At 42.8% G+C, this 20,430-nt stretch overlaps 1 long non-coding RNA gene and 1 pseudogene across 2 annotated transcripts; one reads left to right on the top strand and one right to left on the bottom strand.

Annotated features, from left to right (window-relative positions):
• Positions 1 to 17,477: 17,477 nt before the first annotated feature.
• LOC126930422 (uncharacterized) lies at positions 17,478 to 18,151 on the bottom strand. Its single transcript, XR_007717592.1, has 3 exons — positions 17,931 to 18,151; positions 17,720 to 17,833; positions 17,478 to 17,592 (listed from the first exon to the last, which is right to left on the bottom strand). It is a non-coding gene; the product is annotated as an uncharacterized LOC126930422 (long non-coding RNA).
• Positions 18,152 to 19,135: 984 nt separating this feature from the next.
• LOC126930407 (biorientation of chromosomes in cell division protein 1-like) lies at positions 19,136 to 20,114 on the top strand (annotated as a pseudogene). The gene has a single exon (XR_007717586.1). The product of XR_007717586.1 is annotated as a biorientation of chromosomes in cell division protein 1-like (transcript).
• The last annotated feature ends 316 nt before the right edge of the window (positions 20,115 to 20,430 follow it).

Raw genomic sequence — 20,430 nt, 5'->3', positions numbered from 1 at the left:
AAAATGGATTAGCTTCCCTTGCTCTGAATTCACACGGTTACTGTCCTTCTGCTATCAAAGCAGTGGTTTAATTGTCTGCCACTCCTTCTAGACTGTAAGCTTTGTGAAGGCAAGACCCATGACTATTTTGTTCAGCCTTGTAGCTTCAACACTTAACATAATACCTCATCAGGAACTTAATATTGGTTAAGGTATTGGATTGAATTGAAATGTAGTATATATTCAGTTGGACCATATAAAATTGCCTTCTTTAAGGTAAAAACTGTCAACTATTGGCAATTATATATGTGCAACCTAATAGTTGCTACCAATATGGGAAAAGAAATGTATCTTAACCATTTATATGTATTACTAAATAATCAATAAATGTCTTTTTAAAAAATACAATCTTGATTTTTACTGAAATCCATTTTCCTAGCCATAAAACCATTAATTCAGAAAATGACCTTCAAAAGCAAAACCCAAGACCTGTGTCAGCAGATCTTTAAAAACACAACAGACAATCAAAAGTTAACCTTCTGACCTTGGAGAGTGTTTTGGCTAATAAATGACTTACTGATCTCGTCATGCCAACGTGCTAATCATTCCCTGGACATGAATGCAAGGAAGCTAAATCTAGAACATTTTCCATTCTGCCAGATTCTCATTGCAGCTGTTACATTATCCATCATTCAACATTTCCCACAAGTAGACATTACCACCCATTGTAACCAGTCCCAAAACTCTTGCCTTCATTTTAAAAGAGCAGTTCCAAAGAAGCAGTTACTTAAATAAATGCATCTGTGCTTCCACTTTCCAGTAAACATGTTCAGTGAGATAGAACGGAATGGTGGGCACCAGCACTAAAGGAAATCTGTCAAGCAGATGTTGCTTTTGTGCAGTTGACTATCCCTTAAAAGCTTCATATAAGACTAACAGAAAGCAGGAGGCAAGGGTAGAGAGATAATTTTCTTTAGCCTGTTTAGTGTTTCCTCTACTTTTATATGAAGAGATAGCCTGGTTTAATTTCCAGGTGCAATGAATACCTCACAAGCATTCAGCGATTTGAATAGTTTATGCATTACACATTCCATATAAAAATTCCACATAAGAGCTGGGTGCAGTGGCATATGCCTGTAGTCCCAGCTCCTCAGGAGGTTGAAGCAGGAGGCTCGCTTGAGCCCAGAGTTCAAGTCCAGCTTCAGCAACATAGCAAGAGCCTGTCTCTTTAAAAAAAAAAAAAAAAAAAAAACATACAAAATAATGTATTCTTGCTGAAATACACTGACTTGCTACTTCTACTTATTACTATTCTGGCTCAGAATGTCCTTTCTTACTTAACCTTTGTTTTCTGCATCTTATTGGGTCCCAAATAATTATATTTTATGCTAAAACTTCTCCTGTTTTCTTCTCAGCTAGATGTGATTTGAGGCAGAGTTTAGAAAATCCATTTGCCTATAGCTTTGTTTTTGTTTATTTGAGGATGGTATTTTTAAATGCAATTTTAAATTTAGTAGTTTTGTCTCCTCTTGTTAAATTTTTTCTTGAGAAAAAAAAAAATGAGAAGTTTACATCAATGTCCCACTGAATGCCAAACTAAAGATCCACAAATGTCTTGACTTTCTCTTCTCCTGCAGTCATCTCTCCTAATGTGAATATACAGTGTTTAAGGCAGGGAGAAATTTATCTCCTTCCAATGTATTAATTTGGTATCTGTTTAAGACCTAGGCAAAACTATAATAGGTGGTTTAGAAATAAACATGTTTTGTGCCAGAAATCAAAATGCATAGTTGAAGAACATGGTATAATTTTGGTATTAAAAAAAGATCTATTCAATTATTATATCACAACTTCAGGGTAGTGGAAAGAGAAGTTGATTTGAGTCAGAAAATCTGGGACCAAGCCATGACCCTCCATTTACCTGCTGTGTAGCTCTGAGCAAGTCTCTTAAACTCTCTGACCAGGTCTCCCTGCTCATGGCAGTAAGATTAATGTGATCATTGATGCTGTGTGGAAACAGAATGTAATAAATGTCACATTTATTTTTCTTCATTTTCCCAAATCAAATTATATCTGACCCTCTCCCTGTCAGGGACACCACTGGTGGCCTGCACAACATCCATTCCAATGTTCTCCCTAGCTGAGCCCTGATTTTTGTTCAGATGTCCATCATTTGCCACCCCAGCTCTAGCCCAGGTGAGTGAATCCTGAGTGGTCCCAACAGAGCACCTTGTCAGAAGGAGGATGGGGTACAATTCTGGCCTGAGACACACAGGAAAGCAGAAAGCTTCTGGGAAACATTTCCTTCCATCTTTTAAGGAGACACAGAATGAGATGGTCTCTTCTCCATTGGATACAGGCATCTCTAGATGTGAAATCAAGGCAGCAACTTAAAGCCACAAGGGACCACAGCCAGAAGACAAGACCAGTCAGTTGAAGATGGCAAAGAAGAAAGAGAGAAGAATCTAGGTCCCTGATGGCATTTTTGAGCCACAAGGTTAACCAACTCTTTAGCTCTCCCTACCTTTGCATTTTGTGTTGTCTACAGTAACAGAGGTTCTTATTATTAAGCCAGCTGAACCCAAGCTTTTGTTATTTGTAGCTAAAAGCATCGTAACTGCTACATACCCCAGGTCTCCAAGTTTGGCCAGAAGTCCAACACCAGTCATTTTTCAGAATGCTCTATCTTTGGATCAGAGAAGAATCCTGGGGCTTATGAGGCCACCACTGCTGTGACTCCTTCCCAGGCCCTTGAGATTCATTCAAGAGTCTCCAGCTCCACTGACAACTTTGTACCCTCTCTACCAAGTTTGGCCAAAGGGATGATCACTGAGATTCTTAGGGCCTCAGTCTAAAAAGTAACCCAAATAGTAATTCCCATGTGTGGCAGGCAAAATTTTGACTCCCAAGATCTTTACCCCCTGGTGTTACACCTGTGTGTATTACATTATATGGCAAACGGGTCTTTGCAGATAAAATTAAGGTTGCAGACCTTAAAATAGGGAGATTATCCTGGATTACCCAGCAGCTCCAATGTATTCACATGAGCCCTTAAAAATGAAAGAGGAAGGCAGAACAGTTCATCAGAGGTGAGGTGGAAAAAGAGGCAGGAAACATTCAAAACCTAAGAGGGACTTGCCCTGCCACTGCTGGCTTTAAAGATGGAGGCATAGAACCAGGAGTCAAGGAATGCAGGCAGCCTCTGAAAGCTGTCAGCCTTCAGATGGCAGCCAACAAGGAACTGGGGACCTCGGTCCTACAACCACAAGGAACTGAATTCTGCCAACAACATGAATGAACAAGGAAATAGATTCTCCCCGAGAGCCTCCAGAAAGGAAAGAAGCCCTGCCAACACCTTGATTTTAGTCTGAAGAGCCTCAGGTGAGCCTGCTAGACTTCTGGCATACAGAACTGTAAGGTAACAAATTTGTATTGTTTTAAGTCATTACGTTTATGGTAATCTATTCTAAGCAGCAATAGAAAACTAACATACTACACGAGATTGTGCCACATCTGAGTGCCCTGCTCCGGAAGGCTCGTGTCTCTGTCACCCTCAGAATCTCCAGCTCTCAATTCCTCTTCACGGTCTTGAGGATCAAACCACACACAAGCCATTCTCCTCCTCTACCTTTATGATATAAAATCTCCAAATACCCTACAGTCACAAATAGTTACACACACCCACACATTCACACAAACACACTGACCTCCCAAATTCAAAACACAGTGACAGGGTTGTCTTCCCTCTGCCAGACAAATATCCTCCCTCCAAAACACACCTCAAAATTAAAACTCTTCCTTATTTCCCTGGAAACTAGGAAAGAAACAGAAAAACAAAACAAAACAAAACAAAAGGCCACATTTTTCTGAATTAACTATGGAAATACCATTCATGATATTCTGTAATTCTTGATATTAAAGGTTCTATTAACTTCTTCTTAATAAGGAAACAATATAATACTTTTGGGAATCTCGTCTGTGAAAAAAAAGTTATCATATATTTCTTTTCAGGCTCAGAGAAACAGAGCCATTAAGAGTGTTGACTTTGAATAAACGCAATAAATCCTGGCACCCAATGTAGTTTTTACTATCTTTCTTCTATCCCTTCTTACTGAAAAAAAAAAAAGAAAAAGAAAAAGCAACAATAAGAAAAAAACACCTGACTGCCTTACAATATCTTCTGGTGCTAATTTTTTATGCTCTCCACAAGTGCAATGGGCTTTCTGATATTAGCCTGACCATATTCAAATTAGGTTGGGCCATTTGTTGCTTTTTAATGACCTTTACTGTTTTCACATTTTTCTGCATGTGACTGAGCTGATCAGTATCTATGACAATAAAAACTCCAATCACCAATTGATTTCTATTTATGCAAATGTTTACACACAACACACACATACACAGGCATATATCTGATGGTTATAATATATTTAATACTGCTTATGTGTGTATATTAATGTTAATATATTATATATATACATTTAATCTACCTATATTGCTATTATGAGTAAATATTTTTTGCACATCCAATACCTGTCTTGTTTATGCATTACCTATGTTTTCCCAAGCCTGGTCCCAATCTTCCCACTTCAGCCTCCCCAAATGCTGGGATTACAGCCTTGAGCCACTGCACCTGACTTCCCTTGGGTTGAGTGAAAGGTAAAAATAAGATCACATTAAAGTGAACAGTAGTTCTCTGATTTTTGCTTCACACACTATTGTGGCCCCTTCACTTCCCCTTGGTGTCTTCCCAACTGTTCCCAGGGGCCATGGAGATGTCCTGTGTGCTCAGACCTCTCAGTGGCCATGTAGTAATAACTGAAGCTCAGGCTCCCAAGACTCATAGAAGGAGCCTTGTGGTTGTTGCTGGTGTCAAGCTCCCACTGTGCTCCTCATAGTCACTTAGCCAAAACTACAGCACCTTAATGCTACCCTGCTAGGTCAAAGCTACAAAGCATGATGCTAGGTCAATTGTGCCCCAACACAGCAGCACCACCTGCATCCCTGCCACATTAAGATGTGGCCACTCTGGGCTGAGTGTCTAATACCACAGTCTCCAAAGCAGTGTTGCAGTGTTGCCAGGTGCTCCTGGTGTCATCCAAATTCTTTAATGAATTCTAATTTCAGGTTCTCCTTCCAAGGACACAGTTCACAGTGGGGCAGAGGGCAATCTGAGTGACAGATCAAAAACTGGACTCCAAGTGATCTCCTTGCCTGGATTTTTTTTTTTTTTTTTTTTTTTTTTTTTGAGACAGGGTTTCGCTCTGTCACCCAGGCTGGAGCTCACTGCAGCTTCAACTTCCTAGGCTCAAGCAATCTTCCAACCACAGCTTCCCAAGTACCTGGGTGGACAGACGCATGCCACCACACCCACTTAATTTTTTATTTTTTGTAAAGACCAGGTTTCACCATGTTGCCCAGGCTGGTTTCCAAATCCTGGGCTCAAGCAATCTTCCCACCTCAGCCTCCCCAAATGCTGGGATTACAGCCGTGAGCCACTGCACCTGGCCTGGAATTTTCATATTGCACTAAAATTGTGTGCCTGACTCCCTGTTCCCTTGGGTTGAGTTCTTTCTCATGGGACTCCACAGTTTCTGCCGCAAATAGGGTCATTCCTTAACTTGTTCAACAAATATTGAGGGCCCATCAGGTGTCAGGCACTATGCTGACTATGTGTGCAGTGATTAAAAAAAAAAAAAAAAAAATGGACTCAGACAGCTCTGTCTCCATGACTCAGCAGTGCCCCCAGACATGTTTAAATCCTGGGGTGAGGGAGAAAACCTAGGACTCAAGCTGGGACCATGGAAGGAGAAAGAAAGGAAGAAACAAGAAAATAGAGAAGATTTTCAAATATATGATGGAGGAATACGGGTATATCAAGAGAGATACATGGAGCTTGCTGTATGTATATGTATTTAGTTGTTCAGAATTACATTTTTATTTGTGCTCTAGGTACATAAATAATGCTACAAGCAGTATGAGCATTGGTAATAGGACTGACAAGCTAAGCAACAGCTTAGCACCCCATTAACTTCGTGTTATAATCTTACGAACAAGCTGTATGGCTTTGAGCAAAATTGTTAACTCATTGCTTCAAACTTTATACGAATTATTGTTTGCAGACATAGAAGTCACATTCACATATATTATAAAGTTTTAGGAATAGAGATGACGAGGTGAAGAAGACAGCAAGCCTCCCATTGTAACCAGGTGGAGCTCATCTGTATGCTCACATTTTTCAACTTATGGCTTTCTGAGCTTGCTTTAATCATTTCCTTCATGCCCAACATCTTTCTTTCTTTCTTCCCATCTATTAACCAGATCCTAGCATAAGTCCTCTACGGCTTTAAAAAAAACAGTCCCCCAAAAATGTCCATGTCGTAATTATTACAATCTGTTAATATATTACCTGTCATGGCAAAAGAGGCTTTGCAGATGTGATTAAGAATCTTGAGACGGGAAGATTGTCCCAGTTATCCAAGGGGGATCAATGTCATGACAAGTGCCTTTATAAAGGGAAGCAGGAGGGTCAAAGTGAGAGAAGGTGATGTGACGGCAGAAGCAGAGAGAGATTTGAAGATGCTATGCTGCTGGTTTTGAAGATAAACATGTATTCTTAAATAATAATGTGGAGAAAAGAAAGATCAGCCTGTTACTGTGTCTGTATAGAAAGAAGTAGACATAAGAGACTCCATCTTGTTCTGTATTTGAGGTGCTGTTAATCTGTGACCCTACCCCCAACCTTGTCCTTGCAAGAGACACATGCTGTGGTGACTTACGTGTCCCTGGGTACTTGAGATTAAGAGAATGGTGATGACTTTTAACCAGCAAGCTGCCTTCAGGCACTTGTTTAACAAAACACACCCTGCACAGCCCAAAATCCTTTAAACCTTGAGTCACCACAGCACATGTCTCTTGCAAGGACAAGGTTGGGGGTAGGGTCACAGATTAACAGCACCTCAAATACAGAACAAGATGGAGTCTCCTATGTCTGCTTCTTTCTATATAGACACAGTAACAGTCTGATCTTTCTTTTCCCCACAATAATATATATTTTATTTGTTTGATTGGGGTAGGGATGGAAAAGTTGCTCCAAGTCTGCAAACCTAAGGGCCTGTCTAGCAATGCCCTCAGAGTTCAGCCCATGGAGGTCCAGCCTAGACTGACCTTAACCTCTCACTAAGTTATGTTTTGTAGGTTGTACTAGAAGTCACTGAGGTTTGGAGAACTATAAACATTTTTAATTCAAATATGTTATCTGGGAAAATAATATGTTATGCCAGCATTTTTCAAATATTTTAGCCACAGAAACCTTTATTTAAATAAAATATTATATACAGTTATGATCGGCCAATTAAATATAATATGAACTTTAATTTTTTAATAAAAATAATAAATAAAATATTTTAGGAAACCCCAAAGAGATTAAAGTGGATCTATTGAAATTGAAGGGAGTGGGGAGAAAGTGGACCCCAACCAGTTCAAGTTACAAAGAGGTCCTCAAGAGAAGACAAACAGCATCAGAATAAGAGAGAGGAAGTGTAATATTGTGATACACGAATTTGGTCTCTGTCCCCATTTCTGGGGCTAATATTTGGTCTCTAACACAGTTCCTAACACAGATCTCCTAAGACCTCTGTAATTTCCTGAGTGATAGGAGCTTCTGGCACAGAGGTCCAAAATCCCTTAGAATTTCTTGGGTGATAGGAGCATCTTCTGTTCTAATGAGGTAACAGCTGGTGGGTTGGTCACTAGGGAAATCAACCATGTGACCGGAGGGTTGGAACTTTCAGCCTCACTCCCTGACTTCCTGGAAGGGGAGAGGTGCTGAGGTTCAGTCTATCCCCACTAGCCAATGAATTCATCAATCATGCCTAAATAGTGAAGCCTCCATAAAAACTCAAAAGGATGAAATTTGGAGAACTTCTGGAATGCTGAGCACGTAGAGGTGCCTGGAGAGGGCATGGAAGCTCCACATGCCTGCATACCGTGACTATGCATCCCTTCCATCTAGCTGTTCATCTGTATCCTCTGTAATATCTCTTATAATAAATAGGTATTATGGTTTGGATGTATGTGTCCCTCCAAAATTCATATGCTGGAACTTAAACTCAAAAGTAATAGTGTTAAGAGGTGGGATCTTTGGTGAAGTGATTAAGTCAAGAGGGTTGTACCCTTGTGAATGGGATTAATGCCCTTATCAAAGAAAATGAACGGACTGCCCCAACCCCTTCAGCCCCTTCTACCATGTGAGGATGCAGCAAGAAGATGCCATGTTGGAAACACAGAGTAGCCCTCACCAGACACCGAATCTGCTGGTGCCTTGATCTTGAACTTCCCAGTCTCTAGAACTGTAAGAAACATGTGTTTATTATTTATAAATTACCCCATCTAAGGTATTTTTTTATAGCAGCCGTAACAGACTAAGACAATAAGTAAATATAAGTGTTTTTCCCTGAGTTCTGTGAGCCACTCTAGCAAATTAATCAAACCCAGGGAAAGGGTTGTGAGAATCCCCAATTTATATAAAGCCAGTTGGTCAGAAATATAGGTCACAACCTGGGACTTGTGCTTGGCATCTGAAGTATAGGGCAGTCTTGTGGGACTAAGCTGTTGGATCTGATGCTAACTCTGGATAGACAGTGTCAGAGTTGAATTATAGAACATCCAGCTGGTGTCCACTGGAAAACTGATTCTGGCTGGTGGGGAGAAATTCCTACATATTTTGGTGACCAAAGGGGAAGTATTTGCAATGAGAATGAGAGAGGGAAAAACAGTCTGTTTTTTTTTCGTCAGGACATATCACATAATGGTAAGGGCTCATAATCTGTAGCAGACTACCTGAGTTCAAATCCCAGTTCCACCACTAACCAGTTATGTAATTTGTTGAGCACTTACTATCTGTCAGGCACTGTGCTAAGTGCCTTGCATGTATTAATATTATCTCATGAGTAAACAGACACAGAGAGGTTGAGTATCTTATCCTAGATCTCACAGAAGAGCAGGGATCTTAGCACAGGCATTTGATTTCAGAGCCCACATTCTTAACCACTACACTGAAGTACAGTTCTTTTACAACCATTGTTTTAAGCTGTATACATCTCTATTAGTGAGGGTTCTACAGAGAAATAAAACCAATAGGGTACAAATTCACATAGAAAGAGAGGTATGTTAAGAAACTGGCTCATGTAATTAAACTGGCAAGTTTGAAATCTGCAAGGTGGACATCAGGCTGGAGACCCAAGAAAAGCTGATATTGCAGTTTACATCCAAAGACTGTGGCAGAATTCCCTCTTGCTTGGGGGAGGTCAATTTTTTGTTCTATTTAGGCCTTCAGCTGATTAGATAAGGCCCACTGAAATTTGGGAGGGCAACCTGCTTGACTCAAAGTTCACCAATTTAAATGTTAATATTGGCCTAGCGTGGTGGCTCACGCCTGTAATTCCAGCACTTCAGGAGGCCAAGGCAGGCAGATCACTTGAGGTCAGGAGTTCGAGACCAACCAGGCCAACATACAGTGAAATCCTGTTGTCTCTACTAAAAATACAAAAATTAGCTGGGTGTGGTGGCACACACCTGTAGTCTCAGCTACTTGGGAAGCTGAGGCAGGAGAATCACTCAAACCCAGGAGGCAGAGGTTGCAGTGAGCCAAGACTACACCACTGCACTCTAGCCTGGTTGACAGAGCGAGATTCTGTCTCTCTAAATAAATAAATAAATAAATAAATAAATGTTTATCTTGTCCAAAAACAGCCTCACAGAAACACCCAGAATAATGTTTGACCACGTATCTGGGCACTGTGGCCCAGTGAAGTTGGCACATAAAATTAGCTACCACAGCATCCATCCATCAGAACAGCTAAAAAGGCTCAGAGAAGGTGGTAATGGGGAGACAGGGACATGTTTGGACATGGAGTAGCCCAGCAGGACCAACCTGAGAGGGGCACCATGGTGATGGCCAGGGACACACTAAACACACCAGCACCCAGTGAAAGCAACAACAATAGGGGAGGGGGTAGAATAGCAGACTCATTTGGCCCACACATGCTCTCAGGCCCTTCTTACTAAACCTTCTATCTGTAGGGATAGTGTGAAAGGATTTGGCAGGGTCCTGTATGAGAAACCTCACAAAGTTTGGACCGTCTTTTACAACCACAAGCTGAAGGCCCATCTGGTCAGGGACTCTTCAGTTTGGGATGTGACACTCTTGGATCAAGGGGATCTGAAGATCTTCTGTAAAGCACTACTTGGTTTCCACCAAGCTGTGGAAGGAGTGCTTTTGGACACTAGAAAAAACCTTCTCACTTCCTCATTTGGGACTGTCAACCCGAAAGTGCAAGGCGAGTTATACAGAAAACACCTCTTTTGGAGTTATCTACTCTAACTGCTCAGCATTGTGAGAACAAGCTCATTCTTGTACCTTTTCTCCGTGGATTTGGGGATCACAACAACAAGGGACTTCCCCGTCACTGGAGTGGCCACAATCTGAACAAGTTCCACCCACCGCCTGAGAGTCCTGCCCTGAATTTTAGACTTCGATCATAAAAAACAATGGATAATATAATTTAACAGTGAATAAATTAGGTATCAATGAAGTTAGCTTCAAAGAAAAATGCATCCATGTCGGTTGAAATATTGTGCTAAGTTGTCAGTGTACTAGCTTCCTTTCCAACCAAATGCGTGCAGGAAAAGCTGGGTCTGGAAGAGTATAGGATCCAAAGGAGAGGGTAGAGTTAGGCACAGAGACCATGAAACCTGACATGAGTTCAAACCTTGGCTTTGCCACCAACTGCATGACATTAGGCAAGTCACCTAGCCTCCTTGTGCCCATCTGAAAAATGCACCACAAGGATAAGGCCAGCATATGGGCCCTGCCAGGCAGCTGAGGACATGGAGTGGCTTCCCCACCAGGCATATGTCAAGGTCATAGGGGAAAGCAGAGGAATCCCAGGTACCAAGCAGAATCAGGAAGAAAGAGTCAGGTAAGGAAACACCACAGGGATAATCAGGGGAGGGCCACATCTCAGGAACTTCAGATGGTGCCTGAGAACTAGTTCATGTTGACAGAGCAGTCACGGAGCCATTTCCAGACCTGCTGGCCTTTCCATACATAATTATACTGAGCAATTATTACAAATAATTGGAATGGCACTGGGGAAGTAACAGGACCAAAGAAGTTTCCTCTTCATAGCAATTTCATATGTAGCAGGGTTGCAATTCACTTACACTACCTTCATAAATCCAGAGAAAATGAAGTTTCACTATTTTCTCATTAATTAATCTCTCTAAATTCCCCATTCTCTTTGCAAGCAGAAAGAAGGAACTAAAGATTTTAGGTCAATTCTAAAATTACAGGCCATCCCAAAATCTGAACAGAGTCCTTAGGTAATGTGATGTCTTTGGGACAAATGTTCAGCCTTTCAGATGTCCGACCTTCCTTCCTTTCTTCCTTCCTTCCTACTTTCCTCCTTCTTCTCTTCCCCAAGATAATGTTCAAGGAGGGGAAAGGGTCCTTGATTCCATATGGCATCCCTTGCAGCAAAATGTTTAGACTGGGCTGCTCCTGGAGAGTGACCCTCATGGAGCAGCCAACATCTAGAGGAGTATCAGTGTCTCCTGCAGAAGCTAGGCTGGGCTGGACTGGGCCAGGCTGGCCCCTTGCAGCTCCACAATGGCCTGGTGATTCTCCCCAGCTACTCACTCAAGCTCTGCCACATCCTTCAACCAGCTGCTGGGGGTCACCTTCCTCATGTCTTGCTGGGTTCTAAAGCAGGCTTGCTTGGATCTTGTCCAGTCCCTTTCACTATCCCTCCTGGGGCTAGAAGAGGTACATGGGCACATCTGGGTCTCCTCTACACCTCATCACATGAATTGGTACCAGAGTTGCCTGGGAGAATAGGGTAATCCAGTTTCCTTCTAGAATCTCACACCTAAACTGAAACAAATCTCCTCCACCCCATTCTTGAATGTCTTATCCCACATACCCATCTCCCCACTGCCTCCCCAACTGCTATGTTTTTCTTTCCACAATCCCCCAAGCCAGAAGGGATAAACTTTCACTTACTTCTGTAGGGGAAGAAAGATTTCTTTTCTCATTCTTCACCAGGTTCGTAGCTGAGGCACCTACAAGAAAAGCCTCATTAACAAAAAAAAAAAAGCATACATGTTTATTTAATATAAGTTTTATGTGACACAAGGGCCTTAAGAAATGAAGACCCAGAGAAACGGAAACTTGTATATTTTTACGCTTGGGTTTGTTGAAGATGGACAGTCATGGGGAAGTATGATTGGACAAAGGAGGTATGACCTAATGGGAATAAACTTGGAGGAACTTAGTAAGGCAGGTTTGTTTGTTCAGATTCTTCTGTGTCCCTGTGTCTTCAGAGATAAGGATGTTCCTTTCTTCTGGGTGTAGGGAGGGTACCTCCTGAATGAGGATGTTATGACCTGCTTTAGGGAAGAAGGATCCAAGAAAGTCAGAGAGTGTCCTTCCTGGGTTTTATGAGCTGCTTCAGGGGAGAGGGGAAAGAGTAAGTTGAGGGAGACATTCCACTTCTGCAGTTTTCTCAAATGGCAGGCTGCCATATTTTGATGTTCCTGGGCCCCATCACTTCCCTTTCCTCTCTTACTGAGACTTGGCTGTTACCACTTTCTCTTCCTCCTTCCAGGTTCTTAGCTCATGGCTAAGTCTTACTAATAAGTAGAATTCAGGGGAGAAAAAGATGACAAGAGATAAATTTGGATCTTTCCCATAAATATGAAACTCATTATCCTGAGAAAAAAGATCTCTCCCAAATTCTCAGAAAGCCCCCTTAAAAACAGGCAAGGGATTATTTCAGAGTATCCTTGTAAAAGTCAGCACAGATGGCATTCGAATTTGTACATCACTGGGATGCATAAGTATATCTATAGCAACAAGGTGTGCAAAACTTGTAATTCCCTAGACTTTGACCACAGGAGAATAGGATGTGACTGTTATGCTAATGATCTCATTAATATCATGAATACAATTAACAAATGAAGTCAATTATCACTGGCAAGCATTCATTACAAAGAGATAAGTTGCTGTGCTCCAGCCACACAAGTAACTATTTTGCTGCGTTTGTCCGGAAGCTCTCTTTTCATCTTTGCTCATTTATTACCACTAAATGTATAAATGCCTGGGAATGTGGACTCAGCTCATTACTTATATATATTACCTTGATTATAATTTGACCTCATGTACACATCAGTTTGAAGAACCCTACAAAATACCACTTCTATTTATAACACAGCCTCATCTGCCAAGCCTACAGGAGAAAGCCTAATTGGAAAGAATAAAAGGTTACCTTTGCGTGTAAACTGCACATTCATTTAGTTATCAATTTTATTTCTTCCTAATTATCAGTGGTTGTGCATCTTCCAGTAGCTTGGATATAGTTGGTTTTCCTCCCAATAATTCCTGAGAAATAGAAACTCTAATGATCAGATTAGTCGTTGGGAAGTGTGGTCTCAATGTGCAGTTTATTGGGGTTGTCAAAAATTAATTTCAGGATTCAAACTTAAACTGCCATAAGACTGTGGTTCTGAGGCCAAATGCCTATTTTTATGTGACTCTTTCACTATCTATATCATAAGAACTGCATGTTCTTTGTAGTTTAAAACAAAATAATGTTCTTACCAGAAGACCCGCAATTAAATATTGTTGCAGGCAGCTTTTCTTGCTGCCCATCCATAAGAAGCGAAACGGTTCTCAGACGTGGATTTTTTTTTCTTTTTTTTCTTTTTTTTTAATTATTATTATTATTATTATTATACTTTAAGTTCTAGTGTACATGTGCATAACGTGCAGGTTTGTTACATATGTATACTTGTGCCATGTTGCTGTGCTGCACCCATCAACTCGTCAGCACCCATCAACTCGTCATTTACATCAGGTATAACTCCCAATGCAATCCCTCCCCCCTCCCCCCTCCCCCCTCCCCATGATAGGCCCCAGCGTGTGATGTTCCCCTTCCCGAGTCCAAGTGATCTCATTGTTCAATTCCCACCTATGAGTGAGAACATGCGGTGTTTGGTTTTCTGTTCTTGTGATAGTTTGCTAAGAATGATGGTTTCCAGCTGCATGCATGTCCCTACAAAGGACACAAACTCATCCTTTCTGATGGCTGCATAGTATTCCATGGTGTATATGTGCCACATTTTCTTAATCCAGTCTGTCACTGATGGACATTTGGGTTGATTCCAAGTCTTTGCTATTGTGAATAGTGCTGCAATAAACATACGTGTGCATGTGTCTTTATAGCAGCATGATTTATAATCCTTTGGGTAACTGTTTGAAGAAATGGATGAAGCTGACCTCTACTGAGAGCCATCTCGGTTCCCAGCCTGCAGCATGCACAGCTGCCTCGCCCTCTCCTTCTGCCCACCTCAGCTTGCCTCCCCATCCCTGAGTCTCCCTCGTATTAATTAGTCATTTTATGCTGCCCTAACAAAGTACCACAGACTGGTGGCTTAAACCAGGGGTCACCCAATCCCTAGGGCCACACACCGGTACCAGTCCCTGCATGGCCTGTTAGGAACAGGGCCACACAGCAGGAGGTGAGCTGCAGGCAAGTAGGCTAAGCTTCATCTATATTTGCAGCCACTCCCCACTGCTTGAATTACCAGCTGAGCTCCGCCACCTGTCAGACCAACAGCAGCATTAGATTCTCATAGGAGTGTAAACCCTATGGTAAATTGTGCATGCAAGGGATCTAGGTTGTGCATTTCTTATGAGAATCTAATGCCTGATGATCTGTCACTGTCTCTCATCACCCCCAGATGGGACCATCTAGTTGCAAGAAAACAAGCTCAGGGCTCCCACTGATTCTACATTATGGTGAGCTGTATAAGTATTTCATTATGTATTACAATGTAATAATAATAGAAATAAAGTACCCAATAAATATAATGTGCATGAATCATCCCAAAACCATCTCACCCCCTCCCCGAGTCCGTGGAAATGCTGTCTTCCACAAAACTGGTCCCTGGTGTCAAAAAAGTTGGGGACTGCTGGCTTAAACAACAGACATTTATTTTCTCACAGTTCTGGAGGCTAAAAGCCCAAGATCAGCCTGCCAGCCCGACTGGGTTCTGGTGAGGTCTCTGTTTCTGGCTTGCAGATGTCTGCCTTCCCGTGGTGCCCTTACATGGTGAGAGAGAGCTCTGGTATCTCTTCCTTTTCTTCTAAGAGCACCCGTTCTCCTGGGGCAGGCTCCAGCCTTATGACCCCATTTAACCTTCATTACCTCCTTTAAGGCCCTATCTCCAGTATAGCCCACATGAAGGGTTAGGGCTCCAACATATGAATTTAGGGATGGGATACAGTTTATAGCACGCCTGGCCCTGGCACACTGATGCTCTTATTCACCATGACACACCATCTTTTCATTAAAAAAAAGTTTTGAGGAAGCTGTGCTGGGAGAGTGGCTGGTGAGTAGCAGGGCTCCCCCAGTTCACAGGCTATGTCCTTTTTGCAATGTGCCTCCTAATATCGCTTTGTCAGGTGGACCTTTTGCAGAGGCCAAGGCAGAAATTTCTCAGGGACGTTGTGGGGGTTGAAAGAGTAGGGAAAGCGTTGTTTTGCCAGAAGTGTCTGTGATTTTCTGAGCAAAGGGTGGCTCTGATTAGGAAAGGTGGGGTAAACTGAAAACATGGACAAAACATGGACTCCTAAGGGGCTGGCCTTAAGAGGGGACTGTCACCTGCATCATGGGATCCGAGGAACACTGAAAATGTTCAAAATACCTCACTCCTTGGCCTGGTGCTGACACTAAAATTTCACCACTAGAGGGACAGTCCATCAGATTAAGGAAAAGAGGATCCATGTAGTTGTCAGCTAATAGAAAATGGAGGGAGGAGAACAAAACATTGCTTGTCATTTTCTTCCTAGACTGTAAAAGCCGAAGGGAAAGAAGAAGCATTTTGCTCACTTTTGAACTCCCACCACACTTAGTACGGTTCCCTCAGTAAAAGCGGGTGCTCAGTATATCTTGAGTGACCTCAGAGGATTTCGGTTCCTTTTGCATTCACATGCCAAGTGCTGAGTAAAACCTATTAACTTTACTGTTATTTATGTCACCAAATATATTTGTCCATTTCATTTTCATCACTTGAACCAAACTGGGCGTGGATGCCATGCAAGGCTAAGCATTAAAACAGCCCCAGAACGCTCACATTTATACACTCAGTTCTTTCTAGTCTTCTCCCCCCACTTTGTGAATATTTTAAATAACGGAATACAAGCTATTTTCTGTTTAGTGTTGCTATAACTAGAAATTATTCTGGGCTACAGTAAAAGCACGACTGATGTGTGATTCACTTTGCAAATAAATTTACTGTTTAGCCTTTTAGCCATGGATTCATTTACTGTATTTTCAGATTGTTTTTATATGAAACAGCTAAATGCTCTGCTTTCTTCACTTTGTAGTACTGGAGGTGTTTCCATTCTGAAACTATATCTCTTAACTAGACAAGTCGATTAGAGAAATGAGCAAGCTAACAGGGTCAAAAGAAGGTCTTGCCCTGAAGGCACAGACGAAGTGTTCAGCTGATGGAGAGGTAAGGAAGAAAGAGAAAGTTACAGGCCATAGGCAGGGGAAGGCAGAGTCTGGTTATTTGTACCTCATACACGCCTAACCTGTGGACCCTTCTCTAAATACTGATGTAATTGTTTCTTGAACTAGCAAGGGCTCATCTGGTTGCAAGAAAAGGATAGAATCCCCTTAAATTAGCTCAGAAAAGGGGGTCTGTTCAAGGACACATCTCTTGTGGAATCCATGGAAGTGCAGGGGGAAAATAAAAATGGGACAAACAGGACTCGGAGGACAAATTAGGGCTTGTCTGGGATTCTCTGCACCAGAAGCTCCCAGACATTCACATCAGCTACACAATTAAGGTGTCTGGGCTCTTAACTCCCCCTGTCTCTGTGACTTGGTCCCTTGCTACTCAAAGTGTGACCCTGGGACCAGCAGCCTTGGCATCTCCCAGAAACTAATTAGAAATGCAGAGTCTCAGATTCCACCCCTGCGCTATTGAATCAAGATCTTTATTTTATCAAAGCTCCCAGTAATAGGCTAGCCACTTGGCAGCAGACTTGCCACCGCTGTGGCAAGAGGCTACTCCTGATCGAATTCTGGGGAGATAAATGAACCAAGGTCATGGGCATAAAGAATAGTTAGGCATTGCAGACAAACTGCCCTACTGTATATGTTAAGTGTGTTTTGAGCTAAATTAAACCTGTATCCATTCTGAGTGTTTAATTTCCCAAAGAGTCTACACTCTGTACCCATTGGTACCATCTTGATGCACATCTCTTGAAATTAAGCATCCTTGTTTCTCAAATGACTAGAAATGTCAACTGTCATTAGCAGAGTGAATGTTTGGTCCTTTATAAACACTGTTGTCACACCAAAAAAAAAAAACGAATGTAGTGCATATATACAAGAAAAGCAAAAAGCAACCTCTTTATAATTCTTACCAGTTCAGTGATAAAGTAATGATCTCTCATGACCTCCTTTCTTCTCTAAAATCTGAATCTCTCCAAAGCAGCATCTTCACTGATGCTTTAATCCCAGGCGGTGGTTTCCATACCTGGAGGTATAGAACAGAGCTGTATGTCATTTTCTCCTCAGGATTTAAATTTAACTTGAGAAGGCAAGCCTGTGGGTAGCTAATTAATAGATTTTTTTTTTTTTTTTTTTTTTACAATTGCAGGTACCTGGCACTATTCTGATTAAATTTCCAAGCCGATTAAAAAAGAGTCCAAAAGATTGGCAAGCATTGTTTCCTGCCTTGAGGAGCACAGAACTGGCTGGGGAAGCCCCCAAGCAAACTTCTGAGTTGAGAGACATGCCAAAAAAGAGAGGAAGGTGGTGAGCACAGGGTCAGAAACAAAATCAGCACAGTTTCTCTCTCTTTCCCTCTCTCACCTCATATAACAAGCACCAATCTTTCTGTGCTCTAGTTTTCAGCACACAGAAATTTCTGGTTCTTATCTACCAGCATCCAGAAATACAGAAACCACTCCAGTATCTCAGATGCGGGATTTCCACTGCAGCCCATTTAGTGTGTGCTCCGCATTTCACACATATTAAATGGGCCCTGTTTCTCAGGGCTACCCGGCCTGAACCCTGCCCTGGGCTCCTGAGGCGCCTGCCCTAACCACACTCTCCTTGTTAAAAGAGACATTGGCCACTCCCCTTTGTTAAGGATATTCAGATGCTACCACTTGGTAGAGAAATTAAGACCTAAGAGAGGCTCCGTCTTTGATGTCATTTTACAAATACATAAATACAAGGAAATAGAGGGAAGGAAAACTTCAAGGAAAAATGTATTAAAACAGTGCCTAGAACAGCATCCTTAGGCAGATGCCTTTTCAAACCAGGTAGTTCTGGTGAACGTTTCCAATATGTGCCAAGAGGTGGGTACTTGATCCAATTGAGCCAATCATAAAGTTTCATGCTTTGGTCACTGTGACTGGCCCAGGAATAAACATGTGACCCCCATACAGCCAATCAGAATTCTCCTCTGGTCTTTTCAAACTTGAGCTTAGGAGAGAGGACATTTCCTCTCTAGTTTTGGAACTGTCAATGTGGGAGGCTGGAGCAGCTACGGCTCCAGCCACCTGAGAAGCCAATGTGAGCAGATAAGCTGATGCTCAGAGAAGCCAAGACCAGCAGGAACAGAATTCCTCATAATGTTCAAGTCCCTGGTTCCAGTTGTCCCTAATGTTGACACCGCCCCTCCCTTCTAGTTCCATTAACCAGTAAATCCTCTTTTCCGCGTTCTCTAGTTCAGTTTCTTTCACTTGCCACCAGGAGACCGCTAGCAATTATTTCCAGTCACTCTCTTGCTGCGATAGCTGCCCTCAGCAAACTCCTCTTTTTAAAATAGAAATGCCTCCTCAGGGCGTCTACCACAACCTCTGCTGTCTCAGAGCTGGCCTTCGCCGCCGCCGCCCCCACCACCTCCCCCGCAGCCATCGCCACGGCTTTCACCACCACCGTCACCTCCGCCGCTGCCTCCTTGGGGCCCTCCTCCTTCACCGCCCCGTTCGCCACCTCTACACGTTCAAGGCCTTCTGTCGTGGAGAAGAAGCTATGGTCGGTCTCCCTTGCGGGCCCGGGGCAGAGCCATGGCGGACCGCGGCGGCGGCGGGGGAATGGGCGTGGTGGGCGGTGGCGGAGCCGGCTAGGCCTCTGCCGGGGCAGCGACTGGTGCTACTGGGGACAGCGGGGGCGGTGGCCCGGTCAACCCGGCCTCTCTGCCTCCCGGCGACCCGCTGCTCATCGCTCTCATCGTGGAACAGCTCAAGAGACGGGGCTTTTTTGACAGCTTCCGCCGGGACTGCCTGGCCGACGTGGACACCAAGCCAGCTTACCAAAACCTGAGGCAGAAAGTGGATAATTTTGTGTCAACACATCTGGACAAGCAGGAATGGAATCCTACAATGAAGAAAAACCAATTGCGAAATGGTCTGAGGCAGAGTGTGGTTCAGTCAGGGATGTTGGAAGCTGGAGTAGACAGGATTATTTCTCAGATGGTGGATCCAAAACTTAACCACATCATCAGGCCACAAATAGAACGAGCAATTCATGTATTCCTGGCGGCCCAGAAAAAAGCAGCTGCGCCAGCACCCCCACCAGAGCCCGAAGGCCAGGACCTTCCAGCTCCATCTCAGGACACTTCCTAAGAATATGCCTGACACCTTTTGAAAGTTAATTTCTGGTGAAGAAGTGGATTCGGTTATGTAAGAGTGCAACTTCAGACCGAAGATAGGCCAAGGTCGTCACTGATCTCAAGATTCAACCTTGACCATGGGCAGTGACCAGATTGAAAGGGGAGCAAGTTCGGCAGTGGGAAAGTTGACCGTGTCGCCCCCTGCATTGTGCTGCCATTTGGCCAGCCTGCCCAAGGGCATGACACCAAGTAGACACTACACAGAGAAACACTACAGCAATCCAGGGTTGTCCTGAAACAGACTTTTATACTTGAACATGGAGACTGCGAGTGGACTTGAGGGTTTGTGCTGTGGAATAAACGGAAGCTACAGTGAGAACATAGCCAGTCCCAAAGACAATTTCAAAAAACAATGACAGAAAGTTTAGCTGGGAGTAGTCTTTGACAGTGTTTATTTGATACTGTCTCTCAGAGTTTGCAAACCAGATTGTACAAGTCATTAGCATCAGATAGCTTGTGACCTTCTTGTACATGAATCTTCTAGCCAGTTTCCTTTCCTTTGTAGTAGGTAATAAGACATGAAATCCTAGAATGTGTGAGAAGTTCAGACATTAGACATAAGGAAACTCGTTTGCAGGCTCTCTGTCCAGGGCTGCTTCCTGTTCTGGAGGGGCCAGTGAGTCTTAGGTATGTTTATTTTATCCTCACATTTGTGTTTTTTTAGAAAAGTGAATGATCAATAAATGGCTT

Source organism: Macaca thibetana, chromosome 11 (genome assembly GCF_024542745.1).
Source record: "Macaca thibetana thibetana isolate TM-01 chromosome 11, ASM2454274v1, whole genome shotgun sequence".
Taxonomy (NCBI): domain Eukaryota; kingdom Metazoa; phylum Chordata; class Mammalia; order Primates; family Cercopithecidae; genus Macaca; species Macaca thibetana.
This window is presented reverse-complemented; position numbering and strand designations above follow the sequence as displayed.